General features: G+C 39.7%; 1 protein-coding gene across 4 annotated transcripts in view; it reads right to left on the bottom strand.

Moving 5' to 3' along the window:
- The window catches only part of VTI1A (vesicle transport through interaction with t-SNAREs 1A), a 271,283-nt gene that overhangs the window by 12,294 nt on the left and 237,311 nt on the right, over positions 1–21,678 (bottom strand). The gene's annotated exons all lie outside the window — the stretch shown is intronic.

The raw sequence follows: 21,678 nt of genomic DNA, 5'->3' as shown, positions 1-21,678 counted from the left end.
CATTTTATGGAGGATTTTGGATTGTAAGAATTCAGCATTTGTTATTCCATTCTCACAGAGAAGGAAGAATATTTTTACAGGCTCTCCACAAAACAGGAACTTTTGCAAAACATATTTGTACGTGAAGCTTACCATCAGAATTGGAGAGGTATAGCAAAAAACCCTCCAACAACCAAATACAACAAAAGCACTCCAAGTTATATTTATTTTTATTTTTTTCTCGTGCTTCTGTAAACCAAACCAAACCAAACGAAAACAAAGCCTTCACCTACCAAACAATGGTAAGAAGAGGTAAAACTGTGTTTTGTGAAACATCAAATCGAGTACAACCTGAAGACAGGGAGTGTAATGTGTTAAAATGAGCATATTTCACGCAGTGAAAGAGAGAAGAAACTCCAGAGAGCAGAGGGGAGTTTTTCTTGGTAAACGTTTTTCATTTGGATGCGGGTGGATATACATATAAATTATATTGGAAAGTGTAAAGAAAAATGCAGTTTTAACCAACTCCAGCTCTCTCCTTGCTTACCCCCCACCTAAAGAAAAAGCAGTAAATGGATGGATGAAAACTGTCACATCAGACAGACACCCTCCCCTGTGACACTCTAAAAGGACTAGCTCTCTATCCTCCTGACAGGTTACAAAATGATCACATTTGCTGACACGTCTTCCGCAAAACTGCTTTAGTGTTTGTGTCCACTTTCCTAGCAGGAGATGAATGGGCTGCTTTGTCCTCATTTATCACTTAAAGCTGAACTAAGATCTGTCTCGTTTATTTTTCCCTTCCTCACTAGAAAGGCTCAACCACAGCATTAATTCTTTCGCGATGACAGCTAATTCAAACTTAACAGGCAATATTTACTCTGCCAAAAGGATGAGGAGGAGGGAGGGATGTTTCTCACTCCTTTTTTCCCCCTAAAAAAAAAGTGTAGCAGGCTAACAAAATAAAGCTAATTAAGGGCTTTTGGTTCTTGTTGGTTTGCACTTCAATTTAACACCTGAACTTACAAGCTTCTCTTTTGTAGCGGGGTGTGACATTCTCTGCAAAACACCTGATAACAAACGATTTGCCCAGGCAAATGCATGAAAACCAGAATATATATTTACTCACTAGCCCTCATCACTCCTGAAAAGACACTCAGCAAAATTGAAACTCAGCAGTGAAATAGATTAAAAGCATGAAAACTCTTAAAACATTCAGCCTTAAGTAATACACAGTGCAGCTGGCATGACAACCATTTTATTTGTGGGATGTGGGCCCCAAGGCATCCATAATGCTAATTTACAAAGGATTAACTGTGAGTGAAACTCGCTTAATCTCACACATAGTTAGGCAAAGGCATACATAACATACTGAGTGTTTAAATCAGCTCCTCCTATCTCTGGCCCACTGAAAAAATCATTGCTTTGGCTGAGAAGCAAAACTAAAGAAAAATTAAAAAAAAACATCGAATCCCCCAAATGCTTTATTTTAATACTCTGGCAGTACACACCTGATTGTAAGATTATTTAATCAGTGTCCATGTCTCTAAAATCCCTGTCAAGAAAAGACTGAGACATGCCACCACCTGTATCTGCAAATTGAAGGTTCACTTATGGTGTGAATCTAGGAAATACATATCAAAGTTCAATTTCTAGGAATCTGAATTAGTCTGCACAGTGCAGCAAAAGAATATCATATTAAAAGGAACAAATTAATCATGAAATAGGATGGATGTTATCAACAGAATCTACATTGCAGCATTATATACTTTTAATATTCAAGCCCACAGTTAAAGATTAATTTTATGTCTTGAAAAGAAAGAATAACATTGAGTTTTACTGTTTTTCTTTCAAGTCAGAAAGGAAAATTAAACTAACTGCATACTGCCCAAAGGATGGGGCTTGGAGAAGAATAACAGAGCTGTTTGGCAGCAGCAAAATGGTCCCAAGGTGGACTTAATAGTGCCTGTTAAGTCCAAGTCTGGGAGCTGCTGCTCAGACAGAGAACACAAGTTCTAGGTGTCAGCACATTTCAGATCTCAAAGTCAACAGGCAAGGGCGACCCTTCAGAGTAAAGAACAAATGAAGAGGAAAGGAGGTTTTAAGTGATCCAAGACAGTCAAGCCAGCTCACAGTTGTAGAACAATGGTTGGCATTGGCAGGACCCATCTGTAGGGAAGCCTATAGTACTGTCACAGCCAGACACTGCCAGTGGGTATTGCTCTAGGCAAAGCATCAAGGAAGTTGAGTGGGGGAGGGAGAGATAATACCAAAGGAGAAGAAAATGGGGCCTAACATTCACTGCAAAAAAAATCCCAAAGGCTAACATGCTTGCAAGAAGCAGATGATAGGCTTTTATCTCTATTACACCTTAAATTCAACAAAATCTGGTGAATGAGGAAGCCCAGATTTTTCTTTAAAAATGCAAAGCATGTTTACAGGGTAAATAATTTAAAAAAGAATATATGCTTGAAAGAAGACACCCATTGAAACATCCATGGCTAAAATGCCTGAAGGCAAAAACTTGTGCATTTGCATGCTGCATTTTATTAAGTTAGCACACTGTAGCTTTAAAAGAATGCATGGCCAAATTAAGAGGAATGTGTGACTGAAACATCAAGGATTCCTCAAGTTTACATTATGAATCATAGTGCTGTTGATATGAGATGAATTAACCATTTAGTCGATGCAGCTAAGGCACTGAATTCACACCAAGTTCTGCTGGAGCCCTGTGCGCAGGAGCTCGTTAACAGCCAATGTCTACTGTTCCTTTCATACTCGAGGCTCTAGGAGCACAAGGGCTCATTCTACTTTGAGTTAGAAGAGACGAAAAATCTGTGCTTTTAAACCAAGTTCCATCTAGTTTATTATGGACAGCAGCCCGAAATATTTGGGTGCAAAACCACATAGAAACCGTAACTAAAGCAGATGCAAGGGTAATGTTAACTGACGTGCTGGAAGAGCACTCAGGACTCAAAATGCAAAAAGCACATCCCACTCCTCTTGAGTTTCCTTCTGCTCCACCTTTCTAGATGCCTGACCTCCAACCACTGTTGTGCTGGAGGGTCCCTCCAGCCAGTGCCAACTTTATGACACCGTCCACTTTTGAGAATCACCTCCTTGACACACACAGCAACCTCTGCTTTGCAGAACAGGTCCCACATCCATTACTGAACACTGATGTTCCTGGCAAATCTGTTCCCCTCACTCCTGCCATGGCAGAAATTGTGCTGCCTTTCCACATTTCAAAACCCAAAATGATTCACCCCTTCTCCATAGCTTCACACACACATACACACAATGGGTCTAACTCTGCTTGTGCCATGTTTAGATCTGCTCCGTATAAACACAAAGCGGTTCCCGAATAAGCTTTTGCAAACCTTACATTAAGGATGCCAACCGTGTTTAAACCTTTTTACAAAACTGCATTCATTAGCAGGGGAGTGCACGACATCTATATGGGTTCAGCCTGATGTCTTGCACATATCTTAGTGCCTGATTGACCAGCACTGAATAATGATGCCTTGCCATTAAGCACCGATGGCACAATAACAATTGTCATGAAAATTAGCAATCACAGTAACATGTTAACAAAATACGGGATATAAACGAACCAGTGCAGACTCTGGGTACATAAAGAGTTTTGTGTCCTTAACTTGAAATAATGAAGACTACAAATAAAATACTGCAAAAAATTTCTTACAGAAGCTCAACTCTGACACTGATACAAATAAAAAAATTACAAATGGCTTGGAGGATCAGTTAACACACATTCATTACAACACAGGGCTTTATTCTTAAAGGAGGCATCTTGTAAAATAGTGTCCTCAAGAACACAGACTGATTGATGACGGAGCACTGTCCAACACTGTCTCACTGTAACATGTATTTATGATTTAACTAGAAGTGATTTCTGTCAGTTTATTGGGCAGAAAGGCTTGTTTTCTGTATACAAGACCAGATTTTAAATGGTCACTTTGAATACTTGGCTATTGCATTTTTTGTGCCCTTTTATTTCTGAATGGCAGCTTTTGCACACATGAAAGAAAATAGGTGCATGCAAACCAGTGGTAAGAGATTTTTTAAGAGTCCAATATTCACGTGCAAATCAGCAGATTCAAGCAAACACAAAGTATAGGCAAAAACATCCCAGGCAAAACTAAATGTGAATTTAAAGTAATGTAGCTATACTCATGTACCTTCTGGACAGACACAATTATTACTGTATATAAGGACATCCTTGTTACAATGAGCTCTCAAATGGAAGCACTAGACCCCACACAGGGGAATAAAGTGTTATGATTGGTAAAGCAAAGCCTTAGATACATAATGATAAATCTCAAGTTCAGGGTATCTGGGGGCTGTTCAAGTAACTATTCATCTTTCCCATCTTCAAGATTAAGAATGCTTTTCTCAAATAAAAGCAACTGAAAAGAATGAGACAGGCTGTGGCAAAAACATAAAGACACGGCAACCTACTGTAATAAAAGAGTAAGAGAACCCTGCCTAGAAAAATTACAGCTGGTTGGAAGTATCTGACTTGAGACGCTTTTCATCATTAACAACTGAAATTAGCAAACAGAAATAACAGTGGGAAAAAAATCCCTGCATAAGTTGCATGTGACTCCATGGTTCTCTTCTAGTTGTCCCTGGAAAAAAGTGAGGAATTCGGAAAATACTCAAGTTTCTTTTCCTCTCCCACATCCCAAACTCTGAAAATAAGTCCAAACCTTTGTGTTCTCAAGCCAGAAGAACTGATTATATTGCAACTGACATTGTATATTCAGAGGTCAAAAGGCTTTGGGGGTGGTGGAGATGGGATAGGACTCCCCATGACCTAACTTCATGACAAAAAGGCCACATAGCCTAAGGTCTGCCTCCAGTCTGCAGACAGACTGTTTCCAGCAGAAGCCTCGCTCATGTTCTCTGAATTCCTTTCCAAAGGAGCTTCTTCTTCTGCTATGGACAGGGGCTCTAGTTTCATATGTGTAAGACCTTGGGAAATTTCATTAAAATTGCTGAAAACTGAGCCAATAAGGAATTGAAAGCCTCAGTAATGGAGGACTGGAGAATAAAAAAGGGTGGCATTTTTCTAGCTGACTAGCAGGGTTTTCTGAAAAAGTCAGGCCATACAAGGTGCCTAAGATTTTGTTGATAGGGTTGAGGACTTGTGCAGCACTACATCCTCTAGCTTCAAAGTTCAGTCTGAAGGACTGGAGCTGTGTACTTGTAATAACATGGATACCAATCTCTAGCTATAGTATTACACTCAAACCACATCAATGTGTTTCCACCTGGGCCCTGAATGAAAGAATGAGTCATGTAATAACAGGTGCAGGGAAGTAGTCACACTATCCAACTTTAAACATCCAAATTATATCTAGCTAATCTCTCAGCTCCCTGTATATATAAGCTTGAGTCCTGCTCTGAACTGCCTTCTCTATTTCCTGGCCATATATGCACCCAGGAGAGCTGGTCAGTTAGGTTAGCTCATGAGGCTAGGTGCCTACAGTACAAGAATGAATACCCCTAAAAGTTTGAACATGAGACCCAAGCAAGAAAGCTTACTAGCTCTGCAGGCAAAATCATACAGGAAAGGTGCTATCCTATCGTAAAGTGCGTGTAATCTCCCACTCACCAGAAATATTGCAGAGATGAAACTCACCAGTAAAGCAGAAGATGCTAATCAATAATTAGCCACCAAAGACCTTGATCCATCATCTCCCTTTAATGGACCCCATATTTGCACAATAAATTCTGACCAGAATCAAATATACTTTTCCTTTGACAGTTTTCCTGGAGGAATGAAAGATAGAAGAGACATCCCTCTCTGAGATGAGTGTCTCCTGAAACACATTGGCCTTCCTTGACTCAGAGAGGGATGTCTCTTCTATCTTTCACTCCTGACAATCTTGCCATTAAGATTAAAATTTAGAATTATTTTTATGGTATCTGATAGTTAAAATATTTATTGGTATATCTAATGCACAATGCAATCTTTCAATACATTCCAAATGTAACAAAACCATATGAACAGCATTGGCGTATAGTGTTATACCCATCAGGGTTACCATGGTTTGCATGAGTCCTCTCTCAAGAAGTTGACAGTCACAGGAGGTGCAGACAGTACCCAGGTGACTAGTGGAGTCTGTGGGGACTGAGAGGGGACTGACTGGCCTAGGAAGGAGAGAGATTTGCAGGAAAGATTAGGAGTCAAACATGGGAGAATAGGGAAAGCCTGAACGAGGACCTCATGGATGTGGGACCTAAGATAAAAAGGCAAAATGGAAAGGTGCTGAAAATCCTCTACTTGCTCATATTTTATTCACTGCTTATTTTTTAAACACATGGGAAGGCATTTCTGAAGGATGAAAAGTATCTTTCTGCTACTGAGAGACCCTAACAGGGAACTTTTGTCTACACAGTTGTGGTGCAGCTTCAGTTTTCTCCTGTCTCTATGTCCACTCCTTCCACAGAGGGAATCAATTAGGTTATGACTGTCATTAGGAGGCACAGCAGGAGGCTTCTGGGGCCACGAAAACTCACCAACCAAAACAGCAAGGGGATTAACTCATTTCATGCAAAGCAGAGGCAACACCAGATCCCTTTGGCAAGTCTAAATGAAGATCATGTGCACAGTGGCAACTGCAAGTGGAAGGAGTCAAGGTTGTATTAATCTTCAACCAGCCTTTCTCAGGGTACTGAAGTATCAAGAAGAACAAATCACACATTTAGTCACCTGAGCATGACTAAGAACCATAGGCCTTAGCAAACATTATGAGAGCTTTACAAAGAGCTCTGAGGGAGGGTGGATAGCCCAGCTGTCAGCACAGTGGCATTCTCTTCAGCACATCGGGTCCATGAAACCCTGGTCCCCAAAGGGTTAACAGGAAAAAAAAGCTCCAACCCCAACCCCCTCATCAGCACTCAAAGCTAAAGCAATTATTTCCCCAGTAGAAGAAATGTATGCAAGCTCTTACAAGAACATACATGATCTCATATTGGCTTTTATGATAAATATAGTTAAATTTACATTCTGTGCAATTTAAAGAAAACAAAAATGTCAAAAGTCTGCATCTTATCAACTTCCATGATCATTAGAAACCACTAAAAGATATATCTTAAACAGATGAAAGGAACCAAGTCTTTCGCTCTGCCTCAATTTAATTAATGGCTCATCTACAGCTTTTAGGTGTGATGAAGCTGGAGACTGGACATACATACTTTTCTTGCATTATTTTCCCCTTATCACACCATATTTGACTGGACGTCTTTTTGTATGGCAAGTTTTCTACAATTGTCTTAACAATGTTGACCTCTTTTGTAAAAACCTGAAGGCATCTGCAGCAATTGTTCCTGAAGATGTGCTATCCAAAACGTTACCATTTCATGGCACTTCTTGAATGATAGAATAGAATTTTTTTTGGTATATATTCATTTTTTTTCGAATGCTATAAAAGAAAGGAAAACAATCATGGCTAAGGCCATTTGTGAGATGGCATTAAAAGAGCCTACTCTGAGACAGATAAAAATAATGAGAATCTTTCTGTCAAGAAGGATTTAGAAAATATCACTAGCATTATTAAAATTTAATTTTTTACTGTGCTTTTTGGTTCCCCCTTTTCCAGTGATAATGAGCAGGACTGCACACCTCCACAATGCTAGTACTTGTTTTGAGCAATAAATTCAGCCTTCCAGTCTGAAGACATTTCAGACAACAATTTTGACTGCTATAGGCTTATTTTTCAACCTTTTCTGTGCTTTGAGTCTTCCTATAAAAACCAGTTCATAAGCTAATTTTCCACAAGGCCAGTGGAACAAATAAAAATCAATTTTTGCCCAACCGGTTCAGAGAAAACCTGGGAACAGTGAAGACAGAACAGTGAAAAATAAAAAGAATCGATGTATTCACAAATGGTTTACCTGATAGAGAACTATCAAATTAGTTGACAGGGGATACTCGCCACTATGAAAGTATTTTCTTTTCAGCATGTTACAGTATTTCTATTAGGGGAGCAGAGAAGCCTCTACTTTGTTATGACCTCAGACACCTCAGTTTAATAACCACCCCAAGCCTCCAAGCATTCGGTAAAACTACAGGGCACAAAGTCACAGTGCAAGAGCAGTCGCGGGTCTTGAAACCGGAGGGACCTGCAAGCCCAGCCTGGCTTAGAGTGGGTGTAAGTTTTCATGATCTCCTGGAAGGAGCGAAGATTCCTCTTTCAGTGAACACAGGGAGACATTCATGACCTCAGGCCAACCTTGTCAAGAGGAATTTGGTCCATCAAGAGAAGAAAAAGTCGTAAAACACCGCCCAGACTTCCCTCCCCTGTTAAAAATCCAAATGTTCAGGAGCACGCTGAAGACTAAGCAGTTTAACGTCTTGGGCAGCAGAACACAAATCTCTCCAAAGATGGGAATCCCATGCGTAGACTTCAAAACTTTCATAATCCCAAGGACAACTCAGGGCACAGGCTTTAATATTGTGGCCCAATCTATTTCATCAACTTTTCCACTAATTGGGCAAGTGTTCCTGAAACTGAGATACCGAGAAGGGGTGGGATAGGTGCTCATGACTGCCTGTCTGCAGCCAGAAAAATACGTCTGGAGAACTGATTGAACAACAGAATCTGCTTTTTAACACAAATTAACCATCACTGCTGTGGAAATAAAACAAATTTATAATTTACAAGCTTAAATATTAAGGAAGCTATTTTTAAGTAGCTGTAATCTTCACCCTAGTATGTAGCATTTTATACACTATATTTTCATGAGTTGGCATTAAAATTTGACTCATTTTAACAGAGAAAAAAAGGATTAAGTACGTTACTCTGAAGTAAAGCTGCCTATTACCTATTTAAAATATTATAACACACCATGGAGACATCATTTCTAGGGCCAAACAAAACATTACCCAACATAGAAATAGCATGAAATATAAAATATTCAGCAGAGGAAGGGTATCTAGAGTTAAGCAGTTTCATTGCCAATAAACAGCATCACAATAAATAGTGTGCATGTAAGAAAAAATACATGGTTCTTCACCATTTGAGATGTAATACCTCAGTGTGGGAAACTAATAAAGATACTACTCTTCCACTAAGTACATACAGGGAAAAACTAAAACAACCACACATTTCGATTCTGAATCTCTTACAACTGATGCTAATTTGCTCATGATATCTGCCTGATTTAGAGCTAATCTTCTGTAAATTAACTCCTAATGCTGTCTGAAATAATCCTCTTAATGCTGGTCTGTCTTGAGTACTTTATATCAAACACCATGAAATACACAAGCGTGCACAAGGCGTACAGCATTTGTAGTGCTGTTGGCTGCTCAAGAATATTTGCTCTGCCATGAAGACACAAGGATGGTGCAGAGCTCTGGGGCCCTGAGGGGGCTTTGGGACAGCACAGTGTCATGATGCTCCGACTGTCCCCTTCAAAGGGAGCAGAGAGCCAGTTTTGTGTCCCACCACCTCTTATCCTACCACCTCCTGGCCACCAGGGAGGAGGCTCTTTGCCTCCTGACAAAATGGTGCAGGGAGGTACAATTACGTGCTCCAAACCTCCCACCTCTGGCAGCACATGATAATGAGAAAAAGTAAACTGCTCAGGCTTTGAGATTTCTGAGCAACAAGATCTGAGTTAAACAGCACTAATTATCAGCTGGAAGCCTAATCTGATAACTGGTTTGAAAAGATAGAGACAGACCATTTTGTCTCTTCAGTGGAGGAAAATATTTTTAAGGGTGTTGCTTCAGCATTGGTCAGCTTAATTGTTATTGTCAGTGTGCTAACTGTTTTCAAAAATATATTTTTTTCCACCAAATCCACTGGAACGATTTTCTCCCCCAACATTAATTTAATAATACAGAAGAAAACCTAATTGATATTGGTGAGCAATGCAATACCAACATATTATTTTCTTGGATTTTGAAACATAAATGGCAGGCACAACTTTGACTGAATGGACTTCTTTATGTTTTAACAGTCGGTTTATTGGCCCAGACTCCAACATATAACAAGCACAATTGCAAAAGCAGTACATTTTTAATTGAAAAATTCATATATTTTCACTATGAAAGTGACTCAAATAACAAGTAACTTTGTCAGGTTAAGGGCTTTTAAAACAATTTTAATATATGGAATGTTGTTTAGAAATTATATTCTCACCATAGCAAGTGCTTATAGGAGGCTATTAAAAGAAAAAATACTTATTGTTTAAATCACACTTTATTGGAGCTTGTTTTTTTACTATATTAAAGAACAGATAAAGCACAGTGATCAGTGAGCCCTATGTGTCCAACAGCCCTTCAAGAGCCTTGTGGAAATGTATAAAACAAGCAGTGATACAATCCTTTGCCAAACACTGTCATAAATTTTTTATTTGGCAGCTAACATTCTCACTAGTTTTCTTGGCAGCAATTGGGACCTTTAGCAAGAAAGGTGCAGGAGAAAAATACCTTGTTTAGAGATGTTTTCAACACTTTCTGGGATTTTTCAGAACTTCTGCCTGCAGCACATTTTACAGCCACAGTCTCCAGTCACCTGATGAGTAGGTGGTGGTTTTAAACTTTTTTTTTTAATATAGACAGCCTACTACCTCCCTCTGGCCTTCAGCCTAGGCTGTCAGTGTGGAGGGGGGCTGTATGTTCCACAGAGATACAAGTGGTTGCTCCTCTCTGTCTAGACAAAAAAACTTGAAAATAATATCAGAATGAACCTTTCATTGCTCCTGATACTATCTGTATCTTATTCCCACGTGACAGAGATAAATGAAAGGCAAACGTGCTGATTACTTTTGCATTTTTCTTGGGAGATCTCTGCAGAAGAGCTGGTCACAGGTGCAGCTGCCCTGGCCAGACAGCAAGTTGCTGAGAAACAGAACTGAGAAATAGATTTCTGTAGCCAGGTCTGCTCTTCCAGAGGGTTTTTTTGTTGTTTGTTTGTTTGTTGGTTGGGTTTTTTTCTTAAATATAGTAAACTTCACATCTGATGCACAGCCTTCCTCGGTGCACCCAGATATGCTGATGTATTGTATGTGTGAAAACATGGCTCCAGTGGTACAGTGGTTTGGGATGTACAGGGCAGCATTAAACAGCTCTTACCAGTTCTCTTATGGAGCAGATCTTTTATATTTTGGTATTTCATCGTTTCAGAATAGAAACGAGATGAACTTATTTTACATCTCAGCAATTTCCTCCAAAACTTTCACAACAGTGAGATACATTTCAGTTCTTCACATGGACCTAAAGGAAACAGTTTGTCTTCAACAGAGGTGGACCACGAAAAGCACCTTTTCCTTATCTGCCTCAAATGAGAAAGGCTGAAATTTAGTTTTAGACAGCATAAATTGCTTTAAACACAGGTTTAATTAAAGTAATGATGTTACATTTATAAACACAAACTAATAGGCTTCCCCACAGCTTGTGTTCCAGTTTTGCCTCTCATGTTTACCAGGGGCATCATCCCCTCGAGAACTTTTCAGAGCCCACACAGACATCTAGTGGCAGGTGAAAACACTGCACGATGTCACAGCACCTGGCACAGCTCCACGGGGGACGGTGAAGGTGTGAGGTGAGCTAGCTTGGTCTCTGTTAAGACTATGGATAGGCAATCAAATAGGGAGAGAATTGCTCCCTCTGTGCCATCCCAGGTAATCATGGTGAGAGAGTTGCTCTCTTGGCAACTCTGGCTTCCCAAATTTCCATTATTATTGATTCTTTTCAATTAAATTGGAGCTCTTTTTGCCTTTCCGAGTACCTTTAAGTTTCTCTCTCCTTGCTACTATCTTATTTTACTTAAAAACTGCAGAGGTTAATTATGTAACATCATTGGAAAGGTTCTCTGAATGTGGCTGCACGCAAGGAAGCCTACTGGAACATGCCAGAGCAATGTGATTTTACAGACAACAAAACACACATGATGAAAAAGCGCAGTCAATAATAAATTCTAAATGGTTGGAGGAGGAATATGACTTGCTCTACAGTCTGCATCAATCAATGGAAAGTTGCCTAAAACTTCAGTGGGGTTTGAATCCCACATCTGTAAAGGAGATCAAGAGCCACAGCTCTGCACAGTTGTAAGAGCTCAGTGCCCTGATTCTGCTCTGTTACACCATTTTAAATCAAGCAGTACTCAGTGGTGTCATAACCCTGTACATCTGTGTCAGACCCTGTGTTGCAAGGACAGACCTGATGCCAAGAATGCAAAACAGATGTTGCTTTCCTAATGTTTTCTTGTTGTCATTTAAGTTGTTTTCATGGGGTTCTGTTTTCATTTTGGGGAGTGAAACAGGTCAACAGGACTTTTCAGAGGGCAGACTGGAGGAATGCTTCTGCATCTTCCTTTGTATTTTTTGTGCATGTGTGAATATACAGAGACTTTGAGTTACAACTGGGAAATTTTTTTTTTTTTAAGCTTCATTTGAGCTATGCTTAGTTCCCTTGGGGCAAAGTAAAAGGTAGCTATTTGTGGATGGGAAAAAGGGCTTTTGTGAACAGCAAAGCTGCATCACCCAACAGCTTAAGAAAAAGATTTTTTGAAGTTATTTTTTACTACTACTTTAAGAGGAAACAGGGATAAATATATCTTTTTTGCATGTTGACTCATTAACAAATTTAGCAATAAACACCTTGCAATTAAGTCCACTAGTTTACTGCTGTCCAGAAATTTCTCAATACTCTTTGCACAGAAGGTTTTGGAAAACATACAACTGAGAAATGGTGAAGGCAAATCCCAACAGCTTGCTCAAGCAAATCTAGCTGAGGTTTAAACTCACTTCTGAACACTGAAATTTGAGATGCTGTATCAAATAAGCAGCTCTTTTTCCCTTAAGAGAAGAAACTGGGTGTAGCTAACCTAGTGCATAATAGGTTTATTCTCATTCACAAAACAGGAATTATTTTATGGCCCCAAAGTAAAACTAGCACAGAAATATACTGGCAGATTTGCTGCAGATGTGTGTTGTGACACGTATGCAGGGAATCTGCTATTAATCACACGCTAAGATTTTAATATTATGTAGGGTAATGCAGGCAATCATTATGGTGAAGGTTCTGCATTCATAACAGCCTAACCCACAAATGGGACTTTTAAATTTAACTCATTTGAGCTCACTCTCGCACTGCACCAATTGAACTCCCTGATTCATCCTCCCCATTCCCCATTCCATACATTTATTTCAATATCTATTGTGCCTTCTTTTTGTGCTTGTGCTCCACTTCTTTTCTTGCGACACATGACAGTTGTTGGGGAAAGTGCAGCTTTTCAATTCTCCCGTTTACTGGACTATGACAGGAATGTTCCTGTTAGAGGGTCTGTTTGTGAGACCCTTGGACACATATCCAGCACAGGAAACGGTCTGGCTCAAATGCTGGAAAAGCCATTCTTCACCTGAATCCTTCAAAATTTGTGTCTGAACATAACTAGAACTTATGTATCCATACCCGGACTAAGATTACTACGGACAATTATACCGTGGAAATGCATTATTCTGACAAAGCAATCAATCACGTTATTTCTCACAATTTCAGTTCACCCCTAAAATTTTCCTTACCTCCAAAGCCAGCTGGATATTATATTACTGAAGCTGTTGAAAGGGTGTAACACTAACCATGAAGCCAAAGGCCACTAAAACTATGCAATGCATAAATTTTTATTGTTTGCTCAGCATTGAAATCTCATTAGGGCTCATAACTCATCGGCGCACTGCAAACATTTGCATCTGCTGATCATGAGAACTTAGATGGAATGTACACCTTTGGCTAATTTACTTGTTATGTTTTTAGATGAGACTGTTTGTGTTGTTTTTTATTTCCTTTTTTAAAAGTCCTTATTGCTGTTGTGAGGCAAATGTCCACTTTTTAAACTAAATACATGAAAACTTTCATTTCCAGTTTCTCAAGGTTGTTCTGTTGCTGGCAATGTTCATGATCATCATTTTACAAAAGCTTCATTTGACTTAGTATTCAGGATAATCATTGTTTGAAAACTGTGCCCCATAGAGCATTTCACTTCATTCATCCTCTCTGTTTTATGCAGTCACATTTTAATTAGATTAAAATTTGTCCTCCAATTAGCTTTCATTAAAGTTTATAGATTACAGGAAAAATCTCCACTGAGTTGTGCTTCAAACTGTGCCTAAAGTTTAAAATGAAATAACTGTGCAAATGAAGCGATTATGAAGATTATTACTATGCAAAAAACATCAGTCATTTCTTGGTTTACTTATACATTTAACTCTGTAATTCATTTTGCCGACTTCAATACCTCTGTGTTCTCCAGAGTAGTCATCATAATAATACCTTACAGTTACAGGATACCTTTCATTACCAAGGATCCTTAGGGGCCTGATTCTGCATACCAGTAGTCCTGTTGAAGTGCTATCTGAGCAAGTGCTACTCGCTGCATATGAACCAGAACCCAAGTACAGGTCAAATCCTGCTTTCAGATACCCACGTAGCATTACTGCTGATCTGTGCAGCTTGGAATGCAAACCAGATATGAACATTATGTAAAAAGTCCTTCTGGGTGAGATGTGGCAGCTGTTTAATGGTGCATGGTTACAAGACTCACCTCTTTAAATGAGAGTGTGAAGACAGATACTTCCCCCCCCCAGTGAAAACTGCAGAGAAAGCTGAGAATGTAATTATCCAAAGAGGAAACAACTCAGTAGGACACTGGGGTTGGGGCTGCATCTCCTCTGTCACTCACGTGACAAATGTGACATTGCCAAGTATCGGATGCCCAGTTGCTAATACCTCCTGCACATGCAAATCTACTATGTGCTGAAGGCAATATAAAGTTTACAGTTCACCAGGCTGATCGATCCTACAACCAGAGCAATCTCCTGGTTGAACACAAGGGACTCCATGTCGGAGTAGAGCCCCACAGAAATGGATCTGTTTGCAGGAAATTCTCTTCCAATAGCAAGAGCTAAAAATATAAACATAAAATTAAATTTAAAAAAAAAAAAAAGAGAGAGATGCAGCCAACATCTTAAAACTAAAAATAGAGGCACTTGGGTTACAAGAACAGGGACCTGTCTTTGCTCTAGCAACATATTTCTGATTGGAGGAACACAGTCAAAACCAACTATTTTACTACAAATGAAATGCAGCTCATTAGCCTGATAAAATGATTTCGGCAAAAAGCAGGAGTGCAACAAGCAGTTTTTCCTATTTTCCATGCACTAATTGGTTGAACAACCATTAGTAAATCTTCACATCCCTGAGGTAACTAGTGTTATTCCCACTTAGCAGTTGGCAAAAGTAAAGTTTAAGGGCGTCAAAGGCTAGAGGGGAGTTTATAGGTTAAATGTTCTGACTCAAGCCAAGACCATGCTTCCAAGATGCAAAGCATCCAGCAGCAATACTAATTTTGGGAGTCATGCTCAAGTCTGTCCCTTCCTCTCCCTGTACTCCTCCTCTTGGTATTCATGTCTGCCATCTCGTTGCAGCATGCCAACCTCAGTTGTGTTGATTCAATAGCCACGTGATGAATCAGATCAAGCAATTGATCCAGGATAAAAAAAGAAAGAGAAAAATGAAAAGGGTGGAGAGGAGACCTATTTTGCACTCGATCAATGCAATTTGAAGACATTGACTGGAAAACAGAAGTGCCCATATAAACAAGAAAGCAGCTGGATGCAGCATAAGGGCAGGAGTGAGTACTTTTGGGTGCAGGAGACCCTGTTGATGATGCTGATGGTTTTACACTACAGAACTGAGGTCCAAACCAATCTGAAATAATTCCATTTTTGTCTTTTAACTCTTTTATAACTCTCCTTCCTTTTACCTCCCTTTGCCTGCTTTGTTCTGAGGAAGAGTGCAGCTACTCCATCTTACCTTAGCACAACAAATTTGCGCAAGGCAATTCAGACTCTGCAAGTATTTGACTTTCTGCAATTAAAACCTGGAACATCAAGTTTCATTTCTAAATTACATTGACCATATTGCAGAAATACTCCTCCATTTCCTCAATAGAATTGTCATGTTTCATAAAATACAGACAAACAAGTCACGCTTTATGTCAAGGGTGCATTTACAAATAGTTTATAAAGGATTTAGATGATTAACCATATTTTAAGACAGTTAATCAAATTTAAGAGGCTATTTTAGAATTCTACATATCAAGCAGTTATTTATAATCCTCATTATTGCTTTCTACCTTATATCCAACCCTAATGCACACCATTAGAATATTCCGCTAACTCTTTATCAATTATTTGTGTTAGTAGAAAAAAAACAAACAAACTACCCCCAAATCCTATCATAAGGAATAGGTTAGATAATTAGGACATTGAGACTCCTAGACTAAATGAATCAGATCCAAGAATCAAATCTTCTGAGGTAGTTAAACAGCCTATGCCATGATTTAGATACTTCAAGGCCCCTAAAAATCTCAGGCCTGATCACTGGGCACATGGGATTTAGGCAATTTTAAAAAGCTGGTCAAGTGTCATATGAAAAGGCACAAATGCTGAAGCAACTGCAACAGCTGAGGAACACATATTTTCTTCAACAAAACATCAGCATCACGACAGGATGCTTAAAGCTTCAGTGCTTCATGCTGGTTGGGAAAAAAAAGCACAACAATGGAAAACTTGAGGAATGTTAAATATAACTGGTATCCTTACAAAACACAGTCTGCTCAGAATGAAAAATTATTTCTTGTGATTTTATTTGGTCATTTGAAGCAGTGTCTTCTGTTTTTCACAGTTTTCACTTCACTTGGTACTGGACATATAGAACATTTTTAATGAAGAAAAAACTACTGATTAATTTTTATTGTGGTATTATTTATATAGTTAAAATCTATTCTGGAAGTATAGTGTATTTAGTGCTATTTTTGCCTAGGAATGGAAACTCAAACTGGAAATAGAGTCATTCATTCACACTTACAGGATGACATCCCGTTGACAGGCATGCAAACTTGGAAAAGTGCTACACAGTCACTCTTAAAGTACTACGCTACAATTTTTTACCTCTAAGCTTCAATTAAGAAAATGTTATAGAGGGATCAGTACTTTGTTAAGTCTAAGGGTTCATCATTTGCAAGAGATCATCTTTCAGAAGCACAAAGACAGAATAGTCAAGGCACTAACTACTAAATAAACTGTTTTCACAACAGAACTGGCACCTTTAAGCCCCTCTGTGTAGAGGTGCTGTGCTGTCGGGAGTTCTGCTTGTTCACATCGTGATCTCAAAGAGCATTCCCCAGTCTGATCACATGGGGAATCCTTCCTGCCAGGTAGTTGGTTGTTTGCCTTGGTTCTTGGTTTGTTTGTTTCAATTTGGGGAGAATGAAAATCATAAAAAGCATGAAAATATGGTTGAGGAAGACATACTCAGAGATTCTAATACAGCTGGAATGCTGTCGGTGCTAACGAGCCCTGAGCAAGTGATCTGTGTCTGGCACGCTCTGACAAACAAACTGCAATTACAGAAGAACCAAAAATAAAACAAGCAACTCTAAACCTCCTGGACGTGTGAGCCTCGGCCTTAGAATCATATTTGCACTTGCTTCCACAGTCTTGCTTCCAAAAGGCACCCAAAACTGGAAAGGCCTTTCTAATGGGAAGGAAGGAAGGAAAGTTTCCATTTGAGACCTGGCATTTCAGAATGGCAGAAAGAGCAGCTGACCCCGGAGGCTGTTGCCTCTCAGTGTCAAATTCCTACAAGAGCAGCTCGTGAGACTTCAGCTCTATCATACCTGAATCAAAACGTCAGGGCTCAAATCCACACCGTAAGTCATGCCCTCTGAAATTGAGGGACATAATCCTCTTGGCTTTGCTTTCTGTTGGGCTTCTCCAGCCTTGCACATGCCTCTGCAGCGCCAATCAGGATGTGCTTCCCTTTTTGACTTACAGAGAAAACCTCAGCTAGCCTCAAATTTTAATGATTTCAAACCACGCGCTCTGTAACTTCCTTTGCACCAGCTTCCTTGTTTTCTGCTGGTTCCAAAAAACCCTTTGACCCGCTTGTAAGAACACCATTTCTATTTCTGTCATCCCAAATTAACAAATGAATGGGGAGAGGGGAACCTCCCCTGTCACTCCAAACCTTCACCCTTCAAGCACCTCTGCCTCATTGCAGCCCTGGTGCTCTAAAATAAAAGGAGCATTAATGGGCTGAAGTTTCAATGGGACATCAGCACTTGCTTAAATGATATTCCGAATCATGGGCTAACTGGTGGTGGGCAAGAGCAGGTATTTACTTGGTGCAGTCTCTTAGGATACAAAGGATTTATGGCCGTCAATTCTGAACAACACCACTATTGTTTCTTCACATTCTATTTGCCTCCATTATTCATTTGTGTTGATTTTGATTGATGAAGACACTTTAAAAAAGGAGGGGAGAAAGGAGGAGGGGGAGAGGACTACTTCAACTGTTTGGTCTCTAATTCCTGTAAATCTACAGTTCATACTGCAAGAGTATTACTGAAAAGAAATGTCAATCCTCACATTTTGGGAAGGATTTTTTCCTTTTACCAGTCTCTCTTCTTTCTGAAAGAAGTAGGGTGCAAACAGTGCTTCCAATACATACCTAATCACCATAGAGGTGGCATATCACACTTCAATCAGCCAGGAAAACCAATGTTGGCCTTTTTAATGAAAAAGTGTTAAGACTTCTGCGAAACCTCTTTTACATATTTACTTCCTATGCCACAGCTAATTAAGTTTTAGGCTGGTTTGATATGTCAAAAATTGCTCAGATCACAGAGTTGAACCCAAGCAGAGTAGATATAAATTCTTCATTCAAAGTGAAAGCATCTGCCAGAAAACTGACGGTGTTGAAGTCACAAAGAAAAGGCCCAGCTTTGGCTTGTTTTTTTCTCAAATATATGGTATTTACTGACCTCTCATTAAAACATCCCGACAGAATACAGATTATGAACCATCCGACACATTTCTTTACATTGCAGGCAGCGTCTGAGTCCTGGGGGTAAAGAGATTCCTGAGAGTCGTTTAAATTCAATTCACTCCTCTCAAAGTTTTAAATGAGCTTCTGAGCAAGCACTACAAACTTGCCAAGCTCTCTGCTTACTTATGGAAAAGAGAGGGAAAAAAAAAAAAAAGAAAGAAAGAAAAAGACACATTCACCACATGTTTGCATCTCTCCTGCTCAGAGATCTGTCTGGTATATGCTGACTGCAACATTCAATGGACTGCCCGTAGCCAAGGGAAGCCCAACACCCTCCTGAATTTTTGGCTTCAGGATTTCCTTTCGAGTTCCACCCCTTTTTGCACTTTAAATAGTAGGAGCTATAATAAAGTGAGAGAAGCAGCGAAAAAAAAGGACAGATAAATTGTTAATAAACTGGTATCAGATGTCATAGTCACCACTACATTCAAAAATCAACCCCTCTGTTGAGATTTTGGTGCCTAAAATGTTAGTGTTTTAAAATGACTGCAGTCTCAGGAAGAAAGCTTTGCTCTTTCCTATTATCTCTGAAAACGTGGGGTTAGAAACATTATTTGTAAAAAGGAAAATCTGACTTCCAAGAAGAAGTAGGTGAAGGGAGGAAGCGTCTGTGGAACTGCTGAATACACAAAAGCTTGCTGCTTGACCACTCGGTTCGTTTTACAAAGCATAATTACATCTGCCTTTTTTTAATATAGTGTGGTTCATATTATTACTTTCTGTACCATCTTTCATGTTTCAAAGGAGTAGGCTGCTACTAACTGGTGCTAGGAAGAAACTCATTCTAATTACTCGGCATTTCTGCAGCTCCTGGAGATGGATACAAGATGTGTGCAAAATCATCCAGTTCTGGTTTTGAAACTCCCGTCTTCACAATTTTGACTTTTCAAAATGATCTGCTCTTAACACGAGTTGTCAAAGGCTGTCAAATAAACGATAAAACTCTCAGGAAATAAACATCTCTCCTCTAGTAGGTTTGTATATATTTCCACAAAAGTAAAGAATTCTAAAAGTAAATAAACACATGGGAGGATTAGAGAAGCAATAAACAAAAGCATTTCCTCATTTTGAATTTAAGAAAATAGGAGTCTCTCTCCAGCCATTGCCAGGAAATATTAGTGCACATAGGTGAGGTTTGTGCTAGCTAAAATATTATTTTGTGCTAAGGCATATGGACATGCATTCATGCATACATGCACACAGACGCACACACTACACGTATATCCCCAACCAAAATTTAAAAAAAGTTTCTACCATGCCATGATGAATTGATGGACAGGAGATTTTAACACCCCTTTGGACCAACACAGGCACAGGGTCTTTGTTGCAAGATGATAAAGATAATGCTGAAACCTTTTAGTCCTAATGAAGGAGTTTACAGGATTCTTAATCCCTGCACCCCACCTCACTGCGGTCTGCTGAAAGCTTTAAAACAGTCCCCAGCACTAACATGGTACAGAGCCTGTTGAACATGCCGATCTGCTCATGATTACTCTTTGCCACTGTAAAACAATCTAACTGCTCAAGTGAATGGAGTCTGTAGCAACAATGGTGTTATTGACTTGTTGCTCCAGCTCTATTTAGTTATTACCCTCGAGGCCACAATCAATAGACTTTGCACCAAGTCAGCCTAATAAATCCCAGGCTTTCACTGGAGCTTTGCCAGGAACTGCTAGAAAATCTATGGCAGTCAAACACTTAGAGTATGAATAACATAGAAAGCTGTACTGACAGCTGTATAAATTAATTAACAAGGAATGTTCTTACTCTTTTAAGAAGATCATAATGCACGTTTACCATGATTTAAGGAGTCACAGGTAGAGCAACAGAAAAATTACCTTTGTGCTTTCATTTAAAATAAAAATCAAATATGATTAAAACAAAACAGCTTCAGACTACTTTTTCCTCCCTTTGATTACTGGATGTGCAAAAAACTGCATTAGCATTACTGCTGTGGTTGTTTAATTATTCCAAGTTTGATTTAAAAAGGAACTGAGCCCAGCAACCACCGACCACTCAGTGCAAACGGTGCTGGCATTTTAACCTGATAAAGGTTGACTGTTGTGTGCTGGTATTCTGTAGCCTGCATCTGCGAGCGGGACTTGAATCCTGTTTGTAAAGCAGTGATTAAAACAGAAACAAAAGGAAGGGGGGAAACAGTTGTTCAAGAAGTAAGAGGTTGGTCACTAGTGAATTCCAGGTTCTTTCAGTTCCTCCTGTAATAAGCAAATATTCTGCAGACTCAGCCGCGAGGCGCCTGATCGCAGTGTCCGGAGACACGCTGAACCCACCGTAGGAAGAGCTTGGTGCCAGGTCTGGAACAAAAGAATCTCCTTTTTGCACGTTGAAAACAAATGTAACAGATCAATAGGCTCTTACAGCTGATTTGCTGCCCCAGTGGTACTTTCTGGGTGCAGTCAGCTTCCCTAACGAGGGTCACTACTTTGCCGGGAAGCGAGGAGTGGGCTTGGGCCACCCGCCAGGCTGGCACTCAGTGCTCCCCATGCAGTGGAGGTGTGCATTTGTGGGCACAACCTGGGGCAGAGACCCATGCTTGAGTCTGAGTTGTGGCAGCCTTTGACTTTTAGGGAAGGAAAGGAAGGTTTGGACAGCAAGGAAGAACTAAGCCATGAATGGGAAAGATGAACGTAATCTGTCCCAGGCCTTGACAGAACTGATCTCACGTGTGAGGTGAGGGAGGTCAGACCAACCTGTCCCATCTGAGGAGGGGTAGCAAGCAAATAGAGGTGGAGGCACAGACACTTTTGAAT

This window comes from Manacus vitellinus, unplaced genomic scaffold, assembly GCF_001715985.3.
Source record: "Manacus vitellinus isolate BGI_N305 unplaced genomic scaffold, ASM171598v3 scaffold_15_pilon, whole genome shotgun sequence".
NCBI lineage: Eukaryota > Metazoa > Chordata > Aves > Passeriformes > Pipridae > Manacus > Manacus vitellinus.
The sequence above is the reverse complement of the archived record's forward strand: the minus strand, read 5'-3'. Positions and strand labels throughout refer to the sequence as shown.